The following is an 18,148-nucleotide window of genomic DNA, read 5'->3' on the forward strand; positions in this document are numbered from 1 at the left end:
TCGTGTTATTATTCAGAACGTCTTATTCTTCTCTATAGTACTTCCCTACTCCATGGGGACATGTATACATGGGAACAATGACCAATGAAAGTGACATTAGCACAATTCTTAGTCTTACAGAAGGTCCCAAGCAGAGTACGACTCCCATGCTAGAAAGTCTAAAAACAAAACTTGCACAGTAAATTTCTGCTATAGATGGTATTTTTAGGGGAAGTGTGCCACAAAATTAGGTGTTTTAATGTCTACCTGGGACATTTGTAGCTTGCACCTTTCTGCAGTGGAACAAGGAGCATTACTTACACAAGAGGAGGAAACATTTCAAGAGAAAGCTGAGTGTTAAGACAGACTAAGATATGGGATATATGGTTCTAGCAGGATCTTGGCAGCTCCAAGGGCATAAGCAAACTATGGCATGAAGAGGTTTATCTCTCAGCATAACACAACTCACACCCCCAACTTATTTTACACTCCACTGGCCCCAGTCGCCATGCATCGGCACCAAATGATTTCACGCTCTATAGGCTAGGAAACAGCCTGAAGCTCAGTCTCTTTCACACTCCACTGATGTGGTAACCCTATAGCTCACCAACTTACTGTTCAGAGTTTAACATTCACACCTATAGTGACCACTGAAAAAGGCAGTCAGTTTAAGATTTTAATAGGTTTGAACAATGAACAAGTCATAAAAAAAAAAGATAAAAACATGTTTTCGAGTTGAAATATACCTTTTAGCAGCATCATATCACAAAACATGCAATGGCTGGAAATAATTAGTTACCAAGTTAAATGGTGCTATCATATGCTTCTTTAAGGTAGCTACAGGACAAGAAAAATGAGCAAGGCTACACGGGTTAGCATATGTAGTAATGGCACATACAGGTAATAAGGAAGCTTATTGGAACTGATGAGCATATCAATTTGCCTGGCTTCTAAGCCTGGGATATACCACTCTTATCTCCTTGAAACTGTAGATACGAATTTGTTTTCACACTAATTCCAATATTCAGACAAGACCAATTCCATGACCACTTGGGGAGGTTAGAATCAGCTTGAAGAGGGTCCAGGGATCCTGGAGCTCAAGACCTCTTAAGCTTTATCTTTACAAATTATCCCTAAATGTCCCTCTTAAACAGTGGTGTCAAACTCTGAGATACTGACCCCAGTGGGCCATATATTCACTTAGAAAACTACAAATTAACATTATCTATGATGAATTATATATTTTTTTATTTTGTTAAACATTTCCCAATTACATTTTAATCTAGTTTGCGTCTCACTCTAGAGTTCTGTGGTTGAATCTGACACAGCTCCACTAAATAGCATAACTTCCTTCTAGAATGGCACCAGAGTGGTTCCCCTGCTGGATCTATTCTAATCTGGACTGACATCCTACAGTGGAACACAAAGAGTGGATTGGATTTTGAGACTGTACCTCAAAGTTTGATATTTACTGAACAGCTTGTACACTGGGTCATTTTTCTTCCCCTTAGGGCTCCTCTCAGGTCACAGACTAAAACCTACAAACCACTGAATAAAACGTAAAGAAACCATGGAAAAAAAACAGCCTGGAACATTATTGCTTTTTTTAGAAGCTTATGTCTTATCGAAGTTAAGATTGAGTAGCTTGATGGAGAAATTTAGGTTGATGAAGCAGTAAAGCAGTAGTAGTGGAAAAGAACAATTGCATGTGAACAGGGGCAGGCATTAGTAGAGTGGAGAATGCAGGGACCAGCCAGTGTATCTGGGCTCCATCTCTCTTTCCTGCTCCAGTCATACTAGGAAGTGTCATTCTGAAATCTGGCTGCTGGGGAAATAGGAGCAAAATGTTTTACTTATGTGCACAGAAAGTATTAGATAATAAGTAAATAAGGGATAACTCTTTCACATATGGAAAGGTTACTATCAAGCTTTAAGAATAGAAAAGGCTTAAGAAGTTTGACCAGGTAATACTATACGGCATTAATGTACTTAAATGAAGCCTAAATTATTGTAGTAAGACCAAAAGGATGAATGCCAGCATGCTAGCTTGCTAGGTAGCAAGCATCTATTCTGTACTGATTGATATGGGGGTATTTAATCTAAATTAAACAAAAGTCTACGTCCTAGACTTCCTAAATGAAAAGGTAACCACTGTCTGCAAAAATCCTACAACCTAATTCAGAAGACAGATGAACAGAGAAAGAAAACTCACAACACAAGGCAGTATATAATTAGCAAATATAAATAGTAGTACAAGGTTATGAAGTTTTGAGGAAAAAGAGATCATTAAAAAAATTGACAGAGTAGAACTAGGCTTTAAAGAAAGCCAGGAAGTAGAAGGAGGACCATAGAAAAGCAGAGAGATGAAAATGAACAAGGTACTTTTGGGGACAAATGAACAACCCCGCTGCTTCTACGATAAAATAAATTCTCTTTGGCCAGGGGCCTTGAATACCAGGCTAACAAGTTTGGACTTCATCCATAAGCAATGAAGAGCCAGGGAAAGCCTACACTGGAGGCCTGAGAAGTGGTACTACCAGAATATTTCCAACTTCTGCAACCCTTTTTTTTACTCCTTCACCAATTTCCCCCAGACTATTTCTGCCTCCTTTCTCTGCTATCAACCTTACTTTGGATTTGTATAATTAATGCAATGGGAACAAGACACATCACCAAATTTTGAGTTATGAGCACTGTTATGATCGCTTACATGCTGATTACGCTCAAACATTGCCAAGAAAAGGAAAAATAAGAGGAAGAGGCTAAGAACAGTACTTTTCCCTGAGTTCCAATCCTGTGTACACAACTGAGTACAAGACTAAAAATAGTAATCAAACATATTCATTCTCCACACTCACTAAAAAATGACTCAGTTAAGTCAGACAGAAGGCTGCAATGGCAAACACCCCAAGTTTATTCCAGGATCTGAGTGGTGACAAGGTAGCCTTGCCTTCAGTTCAGAATGAGGTTACTTACCCACCAGTCACTGAATCAACATCAAAACAAACCTAAGCCAGGGATGAGGAGACAGCCAATTTGTGATATGCATACAGAGACTGGTCTCACAGTTAATGTAATAATTCCTGGAAAAGGTAAACTCCACTAAGTCTCCACCCTTCACCCTGGTCCTCCCAGCTGGGCAGGAAGGGTTTGGGCAGCCTCATTTCCTGGCAAGAAGTGATATTTTTAGTTGCTTCAAGATTTCTAATTCCATCCAATCCATACTTCCATCAATAAAACTTCTAACCTTACAGCCTTGCTAACAAAATGAAACAGCAACACCTTGAGAAGAGAGTGAAACACGTGTACCCCATCCCACAAATAACCCCAAAAGCATCAGTTGCTGCTTTAGAGCCAATTTGACTCCCTGATCCTGCCAACTTGAATGGTTTCCATCCCAACTGCCTGCAAGGCCTTGGAGCTGCTCTCTCCCCCAACCCCCATCTACAGAATGTATATCCTCCCTTCCACTGCTGTCCATCCATCCCCCATCTCACAGACTGCTGCTGCAGATTGTCAGCCCCGTGTCTGGGGACTTGGGAAGTGCTCTTGTGGGACAGCTCTGTATGCTAGCACAGCACTTTTACAGACACAATGTCACTCTTTATGGCCAGGTGCAGATTGGCTTCTTCTTAAAATAATAATAATAATAATAATGAAAAGACAGGTACAAGGAGATTTTAAACAGCCAAGATTAAACCTCTCTTTGCTTTCCTCTGGGGGTCTAGGTATCCTCAAAGCCATGCTCGATGACGCCCGTCCTTCTGCTCACTCTAAGCCATGTGTCAGTTAGGACTATCGGCAGTCAGCGTTGTGAAATGGAAAAGGCCATGGCTTCCATAAATACAGAGATGCTCAAAGGACCTAAAAGCCCGTCCAAGGGCAGTCTTGCTTTGCTTTCTTTTCTCACATTTGCTCACCCTATCAGAAGGGATTTTCCAGAATTTTCCACGAGAGCACTGTCGGCAAGCATTATCATCTACTTCTCACTGAACTCCCCAATACCCTCCTCTTGGCTGAGCCAGGTGGGCCTTCCTGTTCCTCAAGCACCCCATGCTCGCCTCCATGCTACTGTTCTCTTTCCTGGAATGACGCGCTTCCTCTCCTCCACCTACCCAAATCTTGTCCATCACTTCAGATGCTCCAGTTCAAGTGTTCTTGACTCTAGGAAGCTTTCTTAGACTACACTCGCTTCTCGCCGCCTCTCTACAACTTTTCAGCTTCTAATCTGCATCAGGCCATTCAGCACTTCACCATCACTCTGTGGCATAAGTAGAAAAGTTCCTGGTCTTTGCATTAGCCTAAGACACTTACTAGCTGTGTGACCATGAGCAAGTCACTTAAACTTTCTGTGTCCTTATCTGTGAAATGGGAATAATAACCACAGTTCTTACCTCACAGGATTATTGTGATACTCAAATAAAGTTAACAAATGTAAAGCATTTTACAAACGTACCATGTCAATTTCAGACATTTTCATTGTTGTTTCATGCATATGAGTCTGGACTAAGGACTTCATGGACAAAAACCACCTCACTGAACCAAACACAGTGCAGAGCACATCGCAGGAGCTCCATAAATGAGTGACTGTTTGAGTATGCCAAGTCTTCTATTACTTTCAGGCTCTGCTTCATTTTAACATCCAGAAGCAGGAAAAGAAATTTTAAATCGTGCAAGAACACAGAAAAATCTCTAGCATTAAAAAATAAAAACAATAAAAACAGGATTCTGCCCAAATTGTCACCTCTCAGTAATGGCCATTATATACAGCCTATAAATCTAGAAGTTTTCCTAGACAAAAAGGTGTTTGTTAACAAAGTACAAGGAAGGAACCCAGGCAAAATGCAACCACCAGCTATTGGGTTATTCAAGAACCATAAAGTGTAGATGTGTGTGAGACAAAAACAAAAAGCAAGCAGCTGAAGGCCCAAGGCAGCCTGGACCTTTAATTTCTATCTGTCCTCTATTTCCAACAGACAACATGTCTCCAGCAGAATGCCAGCTCTCTTGGGGGGGGAGGGGGGTCTGTCTCACTTGTGTGCTGGTATCCCTCAGGCCTAAGACTGGGCCTGGCACACGGTAAGTGCTCCATAAATGTCTGTTGACTGACTGATCGCTCAGCAGTGCATCCCTTTCCCTAGAATTGCTCTGGCGACTCTACTAGGAAAATACTTAATGCCATTAGTGCCCACAATCACTGTAGTGGCCTACTCTTCTCGTTACTTAAGCAAGTAGCAGCGGTGGGCCACAAACAAGTGCAAGTTGTTACTATCATTCATGCAGGCTCCATTTATCAGAGATCCTTTTTGTGCCTTTTTGGTAGAAAACTATCACCCGGGGCAGCAAAGTAAGACTCAGTTGTGCTAATCCATCAGTAAGAAAGCTGTGTTGGCCACTGGCCTTCCTTTTCTTTTCTGGTCACCTGCTCCTTTGTTGTCAGCATGGTCTCAGCCACCACTGGACTCCGTACCACTGGACACCACTACCTCCACACCACTCCTCAACTCCTACTAGAACCTTCACTGTGAGAGCAACCACCATGAAAGACTCCAGGGCTAGGTCCAACTACAGCGGAGTCTCTCCATGCTACGGATAAAGATGGCGAGCTGGAGCCGACTGGGATGCAGGAGACCTGGATCTAAATCTCAGTTCTGACACTTACTAGCTGTGTTACCCTAGAGGAGTCACTCAACCTTTGAGTGTCACTGCCTCATTTGGAGATGATACTTTCACCATCTTCCTCACGGAGCTGGTATGTGATGAGAGAGAGTTATCTCCCACACAACAGTTGCTTCTTGTTCTACCCTTGAAGCCTTCTTTAAAAAATTAATGAGATTACATATCTGCAAGGGTAATTATTAAAAATCAGAATGTCTAATATTCTTTTTAATTCCATGATCCTGCCAACACGATTAATAATTTTACCTTGCCATTTTAACTGTCCACTGATTTTGTGCGTATCACTCAACCTTATCTCGACAAAGTCCAGCAAAGTGTGTGCTTATTCTTCTCTTGTACCTTGGGCCTAAAGTAAATAAAGCCCTATTGCTTGAGGTACTAATTCAATGAAGTCCCAATTCAATCCAATAAGCATCTACCAAGTGCCTACTGTGTGCAAAACAAAATGGTTTGTCATCGAAGGCACTTAGATTCTACTGGGGAGAAACAATACAAAAACAGACAAGTATAAACAGGATCATTGACAAAGTGGGAGAAAGCACTAACAACCAAGGAGATTAAAAAAATCAATCAATTGACATGCATCTATTAAGGGATGGAATAGGAGCTGAGCTCTGACAGCAACAAGGGATTCTAAGAGCTGGAGATGAGGAGAGAGTACATTTCAGGTAGGGTGGAAGCCCATGAAAAAGCATGGAAGCCAGAGATGGAGGTCAAGTTCAGGGACCAGCCAACAGTCAGCTGACTACAATGCAGAGAGGATGAAGATGAAGAATGTGTATAATAAGCATGGAAAGGTAGGCTAGAGCCAGACAGGAAGGGCCTGAAATGCTAAGCTGAGGAGTTTATACTTTATCCTAGAGGCAGTAGGGAGCCACTGCAATTTCTCAAGCAGGAGAAGCTATCTGTGCCTTGGAAGATTATTTTGGCAATTATGTGGAGCGTGGACTGGAATAGGAAAGGAAAGAATCTGGGAGGCTATTTCAGAGACTATTAAGATAATATGGTCAAGAGGTGATGAGGGCTGAAGGAGGACAGTGGCCATGCAAACGGGGAGAAGAGAAATGATGCTGAGGATGTTATAGCAGCAGACTCTCAGATTCCAAACCTCAGTGACATGAAGGATACTGGCGCCCTCAACAGAAAGAGGAAAATGTGGAGAAGGGTTGGGGGGTAGTAGTAGAGGATAATGGGTGGACATCAGTCAATAATCAATCGATCAATATTTATTAAGTGCCTACTACATGCCAGACACTGTGCTAAGTGCTGGGGATATAAAAAGAATCAAAGACAGTCCCTTACAGTCTAATGGTGGAGACAACATGCAAACAAATAAATGCAAAGCAGCCTATACACAAGATAAATCAGAAATAATTAACATAGGGAAGACACTAAAATTAAATGGGATCAGGGAAGGATTCTTGTAGAAGGTGGGATTTTAATTGGAACTTAAGGGAAGCCAGGGAAGTCAGTAGTCAGAGTGAAGGAGAAAGAGCATTCCAGGCACTGGGGAGAGCCAGAGAGAATGCCCAAAGCTGAGAGATGGAGTGTCTTGTTCACATTTTGTACTTGATCCTGAAGTTAATTTGAAGCCAAGGGAGTTTATTGAGTAGGAGATGATCAGGCCTGAGCTTTAGGAAAAATCACTTTAGTGGGGGAATGAAAGATGGATTGGAGTAGGGAGAAACTTAAAACAAGTAAACCCACCAGGAGGAATGAGGTGATGAGGGCCTGCACTAGAGTAGTGGCAAGGTTAGAGGAGAGAAGGGGATATATTGGAGATGTTGCAAAGGTATAATTGACAGGCCTTGGCAACAGACCGGATACTGGGGGTGACGGGTGGGGAGTGAGAGACAGTGAGGAATCCAAGATGTGAGCCTGAGGGACTATGAGCAGGTTATTGCCCTCCACAGTAAAAGAGAAGTGAGGGTTGGGGGAGGGTTTAAGGGAAAGATAATGAGTTCTGTTTTGGATATATTGAGTTTAAGATGTCTACTGGACATCCAGTTCAAGATACCTGAAAAGCAATTGGAGATGAGAGAGTGGAAGTCACCACAGAATTTAGGGAAGGCTAGTTAGTATGAAGAATCAACAGCATAGAAATGGTAATTAAATCCATGGGAGTTGATGAGATGACCAAGTGAAACAGTAAAGAGGAGGAAGAGAAGAGAGCCCAGGACAAAACTCTGAGGGCACCTATGGTTAGAGCACATGGTCTGGAGGAAGATTCAACAAAGGAGACAGACAAAAAGTGGTCAAATAGGGAGGAGAATCAGGCATGTCCCAAAAACCAAGAGAGAAGAAAGTATCAAGGAAGAGAGAATGATCAACAGTGTCAAAGGCTACATAGAGGTCAAAGAGAATGAGGATTGAGAAAAGGCCAACTTTGGCAACTAAAAGATTATTAGTAACTTGGGAAAGAGCAGTTTCAGTGGAATGATGTCAGAAGTCAGACTGTAAGGGATTAAGAAAAGAGTTTGGTTTGCTATGGGATGTCCAGTTAGATATGTCCAATAAACAGTTGGCGATCACTCAGAAAAGAGAGGACTAGAAATAGAGATCTGAGAGTCAGCAACATGGAGATAATCTTTAAACTCATGGGATCTGATGACTTTAGCAAGAGAAAGCATACAGAGAAAGAAAAGAACACACAAAGACAAACCCTTGGAAGACATTCATGCTTAGGGGATGGAATATGCATGAGGATCCAAAGAAGGAGACCGAGAAGGAGCAGACAGACAAGTAGGAGAAAAACCAGGAGAGAGCAGTATCATGAAAACCCAGGGAGCAAAAAGGATTCAAGAAAGGGAGGTAGTCATTAGTGTCAAATGCTCTACAGAGATCAAGGAGGTTGAAGACTGAGAATATAGGCCATAATATTTAGCAATTAAGAGATCACTGGTAACATTGGAGAGAGCTGCTTCAGTTAAGGTTGGGTAGGGCCAACCTCAGGACAGGTTGGAAGCAAGATTACAAAGGGCTGAGAAGTGAGAGCAAAGGAAAAGGATGAAGGCACTGATTATAAATGGGAGGGAGCAGAGATACTGGACTATAGCTTAGGGGAACAGAAGGGTTAAGTAAAGATTTTTGATAATGATGGAAATCTAGGCATGTTTGTATGTGGCAGGGGAGGAGAGATAGGAAAAGACTGAAAATTAGAGAGGGAAGGGATGATTGAGAGGTCAAGATACCTCTGCTTTAACCATGGAAGTCTAGATACAGGCATACATCGGCATCCTCTGTAAACTACCCTTAGTATATCTCAAAAAGAGAAGGGCTGAGGGGCAGCTGGAAGTAAATCTTTCAGTGTCTATCTCTTTCAAAACACCACTAACAAAACTTTTTCTATGAAAACAACAACAAAATGCCAATAAACTGCTAATGAAACATTTCAGTAGTTCAAAGGGTCCATGATCTCATTGATGTGGATACAAAATGAAACCCAACCATATCATTTCATTCTATGTGACAATTTATTCATAAATTCTCCAGAAAGTGTCCATCCAACATGCTGAAAGTCTGTGGGAAAATAAACCAAAACTTCTCAATATTCTGGCCAACATATAAAGGCTTAACAAAGTAATATACTTACCAAAATGCTACCATTTATTTTTTATGAATTATGGCAGGGCAGAAGAGGGAGTACGTATGAAGACAGGAAAAAACTGTACAAATTTTCCAAAGAAAAAGGAGGAAAATCTTATAATTCCTTTATATTCATCAACATTGATACCTAGGAAAAAATGGAATAGTTACTTTTACAAAAAGACACTATAATTTAACAGTTATTTGTAAAAAAAAAAAATAAATGACATGAAAACAAGAAAATTTCAAATACTGACACACCCCCTTCTCTTCTCCTCCCCCCACAAAAAACCCCCAAGCCCTCTACACAGAAATGAGAAAAGGAAACAATTAAGCATTTAAGGAGCCATTCTATTTTAGAATAATAACTAGCATTTATGTAACACTCTCAGTAGTAAAGTACTTCTACATATTATTATCTCATTTTATTCTCAGAACAACCCTGTGATGTAGGTGATACTATTACTCCCATTTTACAAATGAGGAAGCTGGGAGAGGGGAATAGAAGGGATAATAGAATAGAATAAGCATTTAAATAGAACCTGTTATATGCCGGGCACCATGCTAAGCACTTTTTACAAATATCACATCATTTGATCCTCACAACAACTCTGTGATGTAGGCGATATTATTATTACCATTATACAACTGAGGAAACTGAAGCAAACAGAAACTTGCCCAGGGTCACTTAGCTAAAATAATGTCCGAGGTGGGATTTGAATTCAGGTCTTCCTCACTCCCAAGTCCAGCACTTCCATTCTTACCTTTGCAGTTGTCTTATACCTTACTCTTCTCCATATACTCTGCAAGCCAATGACACTGGCCTCCTTAAACATTCCAAAAATGTTCATTCCATTTGAAAAATGACATTCCATTTATCAACTCCAGCCATTTTCACCAACTGTTCCCTACGCCTGGAACACTCCCTCCTAGCCTATGCCTCCTGGTTTCGAGATCAAGTCTCAGGTAAAGTCCCACCTTCTCCAAGACACCCTTCCCAGGCCCCCTTATTCTTAGTGCTGTTCCTATGAAATATCCCCCAATTTATCCTCTCTTTATATCCGATTTATCCTGTATATATTTTGTTTGTACAAAGTTGTCGTTATGTTGTGAGCTTATAGAGAGTAGAGACTGTTTTTTGCCTTTCTTTGTATCTGAAGCACTTAGCACAGTGCCAGGCAAATAGAAGGAACTTAATAAGTGCTAGCTGACTGACTGTATACATTGTGCCTCCTAGCTGCCTTTAGGTAAACAGGGAGCATGAAGAATAGTCAAGAGTTTTAGATATTATTTAGAAATCAGCTAAAACTGAAACAAGGCAAGCCAGCCTAGAAAGAGCTCTAAATAGCTTTGGATATATGCAAAATATCCAGAAATTCTGAAACCATGAAAAAATACACACTTACTTGTTTTTTCTACCTTTTTTTTCAAGAAGAAAAACTAAATATCTGCAATATTTGTTTTTAGCACCCTTTACAGATCACTGTAAAGACTTGCTATTAGTTAGACTCACTATTAGTTTGCAACAAAGAATAACAGAAAACATGTTATGCATCATTTGGCTTATTCATAGTAGCAGGTTAGTAAATTTAAAAGTAGAATAATTATTCACATAAAAATTACTAATTGAGTTTACTCTTTACAAGCTTCTGAATTTCAAGGAATCTCTTAGTTTTTTACCAGTTTATAAGATGGCAAAAACCTGAAAAAAGGAAAAAAAAATCAGCATCATAGCAAAACAAAGAAAGTTATATTTTCTGGACCTTGTATGTTCCACAATGTCAAGTCAAGTCATTTTCTGCAGTCATTTTCAGAAAAGCAACTGAGAAATTTCCAAACTTGATGAATTGTAGACCATCTGGTCACAAGGCTAAGAAGAGTCAAATTCCAACTTCTTTCCAAATCCAAAACTTCTCTCTATCCTGAGCCTTCTAATGCCTATAGAAACAAAAGGACACATTCTGCTGCCATCTCTCTGAGACCTAGGTAAAAGAGCCAGTTTACCAATATCTAACTCAGAAATCCACAAGAAAAAAACCACAAGCAAACAAGGCCCTGAATCTTTTCGTCTCACAAAAAATTGCAACATTTTCTGTAGGTAAAAAATGTACCTTCATTTTTGTATCTGACAGTTGTGCTCTATTCTTTGAGGTACACAAGAACTGTAATGGTCTGATACTATTAATAGTTACCTACAAGAATTATCTACTTGTGCAGTTCTCGGAGATCATTTTAGAGAATAAAGTCTAGGTAGTAAAATATTTTATGATTCTAAACATACAATATATCTTTTTTTCCAGAAAAGAGCACAAAAACAGTGTTTTAGAAATCTGTCCTTGTATGTTTCTTCTGTTTGTAGATGAGTACGGGGTTGGGGGAGGTGGAGAGAGACATAAAAGAGAAGAGTCTTCAACATTTATCAATCAATGCTACTACCTGCAAGGCACTGTGCTAGAATTTTATAATCTCTAGCACTTGTGATGGAAGAGAAATAAGTACCACCTAATAAAACACACAGAATTACTGAGCAGACATAGAATTCAATCACTGCAGCACAGGCAAGATTGTTAGATTTGGCTTTACTTATACATTAATTAGTAAGGAAGAGAGAATGCAAACAACACATTTAATTAAATTTTCTGATTAATCCATATTAGGAAGTATGGCTAAGAACAGTGTGAAACAAAAATAATAAAAAGATAAAAAACACTGAAAAGAAACAACAAAATCATATAGTATATGGTAGACATCTGGACAATGGCATAGATTAATAACCCATCAAAAGTATACTTGGCTTTTTGCTATTCTACCTAAAAATCACTGCTGAGATCTGAGAGCAGAATAGGGAAAAATATTTTGCAGTAGCTCATTAAGGAGTTTGATCAAAAAAGGCAATGAAGCTTGAGGTCATTTTGTACTACTCATCAATACTTCTCTGAAAACTATCTATGCCAACAAGAATAAAGTTAACCCACCACTGGATCAAACAGACCTATGTAACAACTAACCCACTGTGATATCAACCTTGAACTGTTTTCGACTGATTAATTTAAATACTTAAGCACCATCATAGAATTCCCTTTATCTTTTACAGAGCACATTTAGTCTATCCCAATCTTGGATAATTCCTTCCTTCACTCCTATACAAGTGCAAAGCACCGATGAATAAAATGCTATAAAACCAAACAGATTTGACCAAATACCAATTCATGCTCACTTGGCCTTAGCTTCTGAAAGATGATCTTAACTAATATTCAAGTTCCCTGGTTTATTCCCCACAACAGTTACTTCAAACCATTTTCTCCTTAAGACATCACTTATTACCTGCCACCCTCCCATAGTCAATGACATAAGTCAGGCTTATGATCCACTGCTCCTTTCCACCTCAAAAGCTTTCTCTACTGCAAACCATGGTATAGAACACTGGACTTCCAATCAGTTGAGGTCAAGGTTCAAAATCCCACTTCAAAACATTTACTATATGATCATCAACAAGTCACTTTAACCCTTCTGAGTCTCAATTTTCTTCATCTGAAAAATTGAGATATTTATAGTAACTAACCTTCATATAATTACTATGAAAGTCAAATGAAATAATGTACGCAAAGCGTGGTACAAAATTTAAAGCACTAAATAAAAATTAATCATTCTTAGCAAAAAAATGTTTTTGGTCAAGACCTGTGTTATAAACTCCTTAAACAGAAACTCTCTCTATTGTTACAAATTAGCACCTCTAATTGTAACTTAGAATCTTAAGAATTGCTGGGAACCCTGAGAGGTTAATAAACATGGTCATGGTCACATAGCTCAAAAGTACCTAGGTCTTCCTAACTTGAAGGTCCTATCCACTATATCATACTGTCACTCATTATTGTTGTTGCTGTTATCTCTTCATCTGTCCTGCACACAGCAGGTACTTGAAAAATGCTTGCTTGATATGCTGACATTTCCTGCAGAGAGAGATCAGGTATGATCTCTGAACTTCTTCTCAGTCTAATATTCTAATTCTGTAGGAAACTTGTTGTTCAGTCGTGACTGACTCTTTGTGACACCATCTGGGGTTTTCTTGGCAAAGATACTGGAGTGGTTTGCCATTTCCTTCTTCAGCTCTTTTAAGATGAAGAAACTGAGGCAAACAGGGTTTAGTGATTTGCCCAAGGTCACCCAGCTAGTAAGTGTCTGAGGCCAGATTTGAACTGAGGAAGATGAGTCTTTCTGACTCCAGGCTTGGCACTCTGCCAACACATATGACCTCTGTAAGAAACATCTCTCTTCTAAATCTAACCATGTGCTCTGTATTTCATCCTTTCCCACACCATTTTCTAACGTCTTTTATCTTTCTTCTTTTAAAGCCTCATTGTCCTTTGAATAGGCTAAACTATCTTATGGGGGGGAGGGGAGGAAATCCACACTTGGTCTTGCTATCCCTCTTTAACCACCATCCTATCACTTGCCTATTCCAAGCTAAACGTGACATAAGGGATCTTTAATCATGCCCTTCTTTCCTTTGATATCTAGTTTGTATCTTCACCCCTCTACTGAATGACCTGGAAGACTCATTACATTTTTTAAACTCTTCTTTTGAATATGCCTTTAGAACCCACTAGTATATTCTAAGTAATTTCAATAATAACTAATCTTTATCCTTCAGGGCCAATTCAACTTTTGGAAAGAGTCAAATCTATTAGTCAATAAGTCCAAACAACAATCATCTCTTCTCAGTTCTCATCTTCTTTTATACTGCTTCTAGTCAGTACTGCAGACTTTTTTTTGAAACATTCTCCACAATTCAATTCAACAAACATATGAATGATCATGAAGTATGGCACTATTGTAGATACCAGGATGAGTAAGGCACTGTCCTCAAGAAGGTCAGAATCCTCCTTTGATTTCCATGACACTATAATCTCCAAGTTTTCTTTATCTGCAATTAATCTTATTGTTTTCTTCAATTATTATTTTTTTCTCCCATCTCCTTACTGTGAAAATTCTTCAATGCTCAGTCTTTAGTCCCATGATCTTTTCCCCTTATACCCATTCTCAAAAAGAGCTGATATATGTTCAGAGCTCCAGCTACTATTTCTATGCTGAAGATTGCCAAAGCTACATTTCTAGGCCTTTCTACAAAGCCACATTTCTGGGCCAGATCTTTCATAGGAATTCCAATCATACCTTTCACCATCTACAGGATAGCTTCACTTATAAAAGATGTGATCATAAAGTAAGGTGATTATGTTGGTCCAGATTTAGGAAGACGGAGAAACTAATACAATATTGGTGGAGTTGTGGATTAATCCAAACATTCTGGAAAGTGATTTGTACTTGTTCTAAAAATGTCCATAACACATGACTCAGAGATCCCATTGCTAGGCAAATACCCCAAGAAGGTCAAAACAGAAAGGTCCCATAAATATAATAATATATTCATGGTAGCACTTTTTGAACATCAAAGTATTAAAAACAGTAGATTACTTGGGAGGTGGCCAAATTGGTGGTACATAAATGTAATGGAATATTACTGTGTCATAAGAATGAGTATGAAGAATTCAGAGATTCTTCAGAATACTTATAAGAACTGTTGCAGAGTAAAAGAACAAAACCAGAAATAAATGCAATGATTACATCAACATGAGTGGAAAGAACATAAATGGAAACTGAATTCAGCATAATTATAATGAACAACATTTGCCTGAGAGAAGAGTTGAGAAAATGCATTTCTTGTCTTTTATTCTTGAGGTTGGAGGCTGGGTGTAGAACAGCGCCTAGCACATGGTAAGAGCTTAACAAATGGTTGTGGACTGACTAAAAACTGTCAGACTCAATGGATGTATTGGTTGATTTTGCTAAATTTTTACATCTTTGTTACAAGGCAACATTCTCTGTATAGTTGAAGTGGGAAGATCACATTTAGAAATAAATGTGATGTAAAAACAAAAAGCACCAATAAAAAATGAATGAAAAAAAGCATAATGATTGATTTTCTTAAAACAAACCAGAATACATACATCCAAATAAGTGCTGTCCCCTTCAGAGAAGTCACCTTGAGAGGCTATATTCTTCTAACAATGCTGCCATTACTCATTACATTTTTTAAACTCTTCTTTTGAATATGCCTTCAGAACCCACTAGTATATTCTAAGCAATTTCAATAATAACTAATCTTTATCCTTTGTGGCCAATTTAACTTTTGGAAATAGTCAAATCTATTAGTCAATAAGTCCAGATAACAAGCCTTTATTAAGTACCTACTATGTGCCAGACACTATGCTAGTTACTTTAACAAAAAAAAAAAAAGAACAAATGCAGTCCTTGCCTTTGTGGAGCTCACAAACCAATGGAGGATATAACACAAAAAATTATATACATACAAGATATATACCGTTGGCGATAACCTCAGAGGGAAGGTACTAGCAGTGAGGAAGAAGTGATGAAAGAAACGCCTTGTGCTGAAGGTAGGATTTTAGCTGAGACTTGAAGAAAGCCAAGGAATCCACGAAGCAAAGGTGAAGAGGGAGAACACTCCAGGCAGAGAGGATAACCAGGGAAAATACAGAGAATTAAGGAATGGAGTGTCTTATGCAAGGAATAGCAAGGAGGTCAGTATCATCAGACTGCAGAATATATGGACAGGAATAAAATGTAAGAAGACTTTAAAGGAGGGATGGGGCCAGGTTACAAAGAGCTTCAAATTCCTCCCCCAAACAGAAGATTTTATGTTTGATCCTGGAGGCAAAAGGGAACAACTGGAGTTTACCACATAGGAAGGTCACACCTGCACTTCAAGATCACTTCGAGGGGGGCGGAGCCAAGATGGCAGAGCAAAAGCAGTGACTTGCTTGAGCTTTCCCCCAAACCCCTCCAAATACCTATAAAAAATGGCTCTAAACAAATTCTAAAGCAGCAGAACCCACAAAAAGACAGAGTGAAAACAAATTTCCAGCCCAAGACAATCTGTATGGTTGATCAGAAAGGTATTTCGCACTTGGCTGGGAGAGGAACGCACTTCAGCCGCAGGCTGCAGCGAAACTGGAGCAGACGTCAGAGGACTGAATTGCAGGCAGCTGTGGCGGTTTCCAGCTTTTCAACCCATGAAGGCCAAAGACAACTTAGAAGGTCAGTGGGAAAAGTCTGTTTCTGTGGTGAGAGAGAAGCTTGGGCTCCCAGCCCCATTCTCCAAAGTCAGCCCTGGGGTGGTGGCTGCCTCCTGAGTTTCTGGCCTACAGACTGAGGGGGAATTGAGTGGCTGATCGGGGGGGATTGCAGGGATCTCTCTGCTGGTGCAGCATTCTCTTGCTTTGCCCTGCTTAGATCTGGATCACAGTTCTGGGTGGCGGTCCTGGGGCGAAGAGGAGCAGTGGCGTGGTGTAGCTTACAGTGGCTGTGGAGAGAAAATTTTCCTCACAGTTCCAAGACAGAAAAGAGTGCTTGTGGTCGCCCATAGACCAGAGTACAGGCCAGGAAAGGAGTAAACACCTCGCCTTTGATCATACCACCTTGGAAGAACTAAAAATTTATAGGTCCCTAGAAGTATCTCTGAAAACAGTTGCACAAAACCCCTTGGGACAGTACATTCTCCACAATGGAAGCAGACCCCTACCTTAACAAAGAGTTTAAAACTCAAGTAATTGGCTGAGATCATGAGCAAGCAGCGCAAAGTCAGACTATATTATCTTACTTTGGTGACAAAGAAGATCAAAACATACAACCAGAAGAAGACAACAAAGCCAAAGCTCTTACATCCAAAGCCTCCAAGAAAAATATGAATTGGTCCCAGGCCATGGAAGAGCTCAAAAAGGATTTTGAGAAGCAAGTAAGAGAAATAGAGGAAAAACTGAGAGTGATGCTAAAGGAGACCTAAAAAAATACTGAAGAAAATAACACCTTAAAAAATAGCCTAACCCAAATGGCAACACAGGTCCAAAAAGCCAATGAGGAGAAGAATGCCCTAAAACGCAAAATTGGCCAAATGGAAAAGGAAGTCCAAAAGGTTACTGAAGAAAATACTTCCTTAAAAATTAGAATGGAGAAATTGGAAGATAGGGACAATCTGAGAAATCAAGGCACTGTAACACTAACCCAAAGGAATGAAAAAATAGAAGAGAACATGAAATATCTTATTGGAAAAACAACTGACCTGGAAAATAGATCCAGGAGAGAGAACTTAAAAATTATTGGACTATCTGAAAGTCATGATCAAAAAAAGAGCCTAGACATCATCTCTCAAGAAATTATCAAGAAAAACTGCCCTGATATTTTAGAACCAGAGGGCAAAATAGAAATGGAAAGAATCCACCAATCACCTCCTGAAAGAGATCCCCAAAGGAAAACTCTTAAGAATATTGTAGCCAAATTCCAGAATTCCCAGGTCAAGGAGAAAATATTATAGGCAGCCAGAAAGAAACAATTCAAGTACTGTGGAAACACAATCAGGATAACACAAGATTTAGCAGCTTCTACATTAAGAGAACAGAGGGCATGGAGTATGATATTCCAGGGGGCAAAGGAGATAGGGTTACAACCAAGAATCACCTACCCAGCAAAACTGAGCATAATCCTTCAGGGGAAAAAATGGTCATTCAGTGAAATAGGGGACTTTAAAGCATTCCTGAGGAAAAGATCACAGCTTAATATAAAATTTAACTTTCAAATACAAGATTCAAGTGAAACGTGGAAGAGGTAAACAGGAAAGAGAAATCATAAGAGACTTATTAAAGTTGAACTGTTTACATTCCTGCATGGAAAGATGATATTTATAACTCATGAGCCCTTTGTCAGTATTAGGGTAGTGGGAGGGAAAAAAATTATACGTATAAATAGATAGATAGAGGGCACAGGGTAAGTTGAAAATGAAAGGGTGATATCTGGAAAATAAAATTAAGGGGTAAGAGGATTACACTGGGAGAAG

The 18,148-nt window shown here is 39.5% G+C and overlaps 1 protein-coding gene across 3 annotated transcripts in view; it reads right to left on the bottom strand.

Annotated features, from left to right (window-relative positions):
• Window positions 1-18,148, bottom strand: part of R3HCC1L (R3H domain and coiled-coil containing 1 like) — a 109,037-nt gene that overhangs the window by 70,623 nt on the left and 20,266 nt on the right. For 2 of the 3 annotated variants that reach the window (XM_027860387.1, XM_027860380.1), the window contains exon 2: window positions 9,251-9,391. The exons of the other annotated variant lie outside the window; for it this stretch is intronic. The gene's annotated coding sequence lies outside the window, so the exon portion shown is untranslated. The remainder of the gene's footprint in view (window positions 1-9,250; window positions 9,392-18,148) is intronic. 3 annotated transcript variants of the gene reach the window in all.

This window comes from Vombatus ursinus, unplaced genomic scaffold, assembly GCF_900497805.2.
Source record: "Vombatus ursinus unplaced genomic scaffold, bare-nosed wombat genome assembly UNPS02000749.1, whole genome shotgun sequence".
In the NCBI taxonomy this organism is placed as follows: Eukaryota; Metazoa; Chordata; class Mammalia; order Diprotodontia; family Vombatidae; genus Vombatus; species Vombatus ursinus.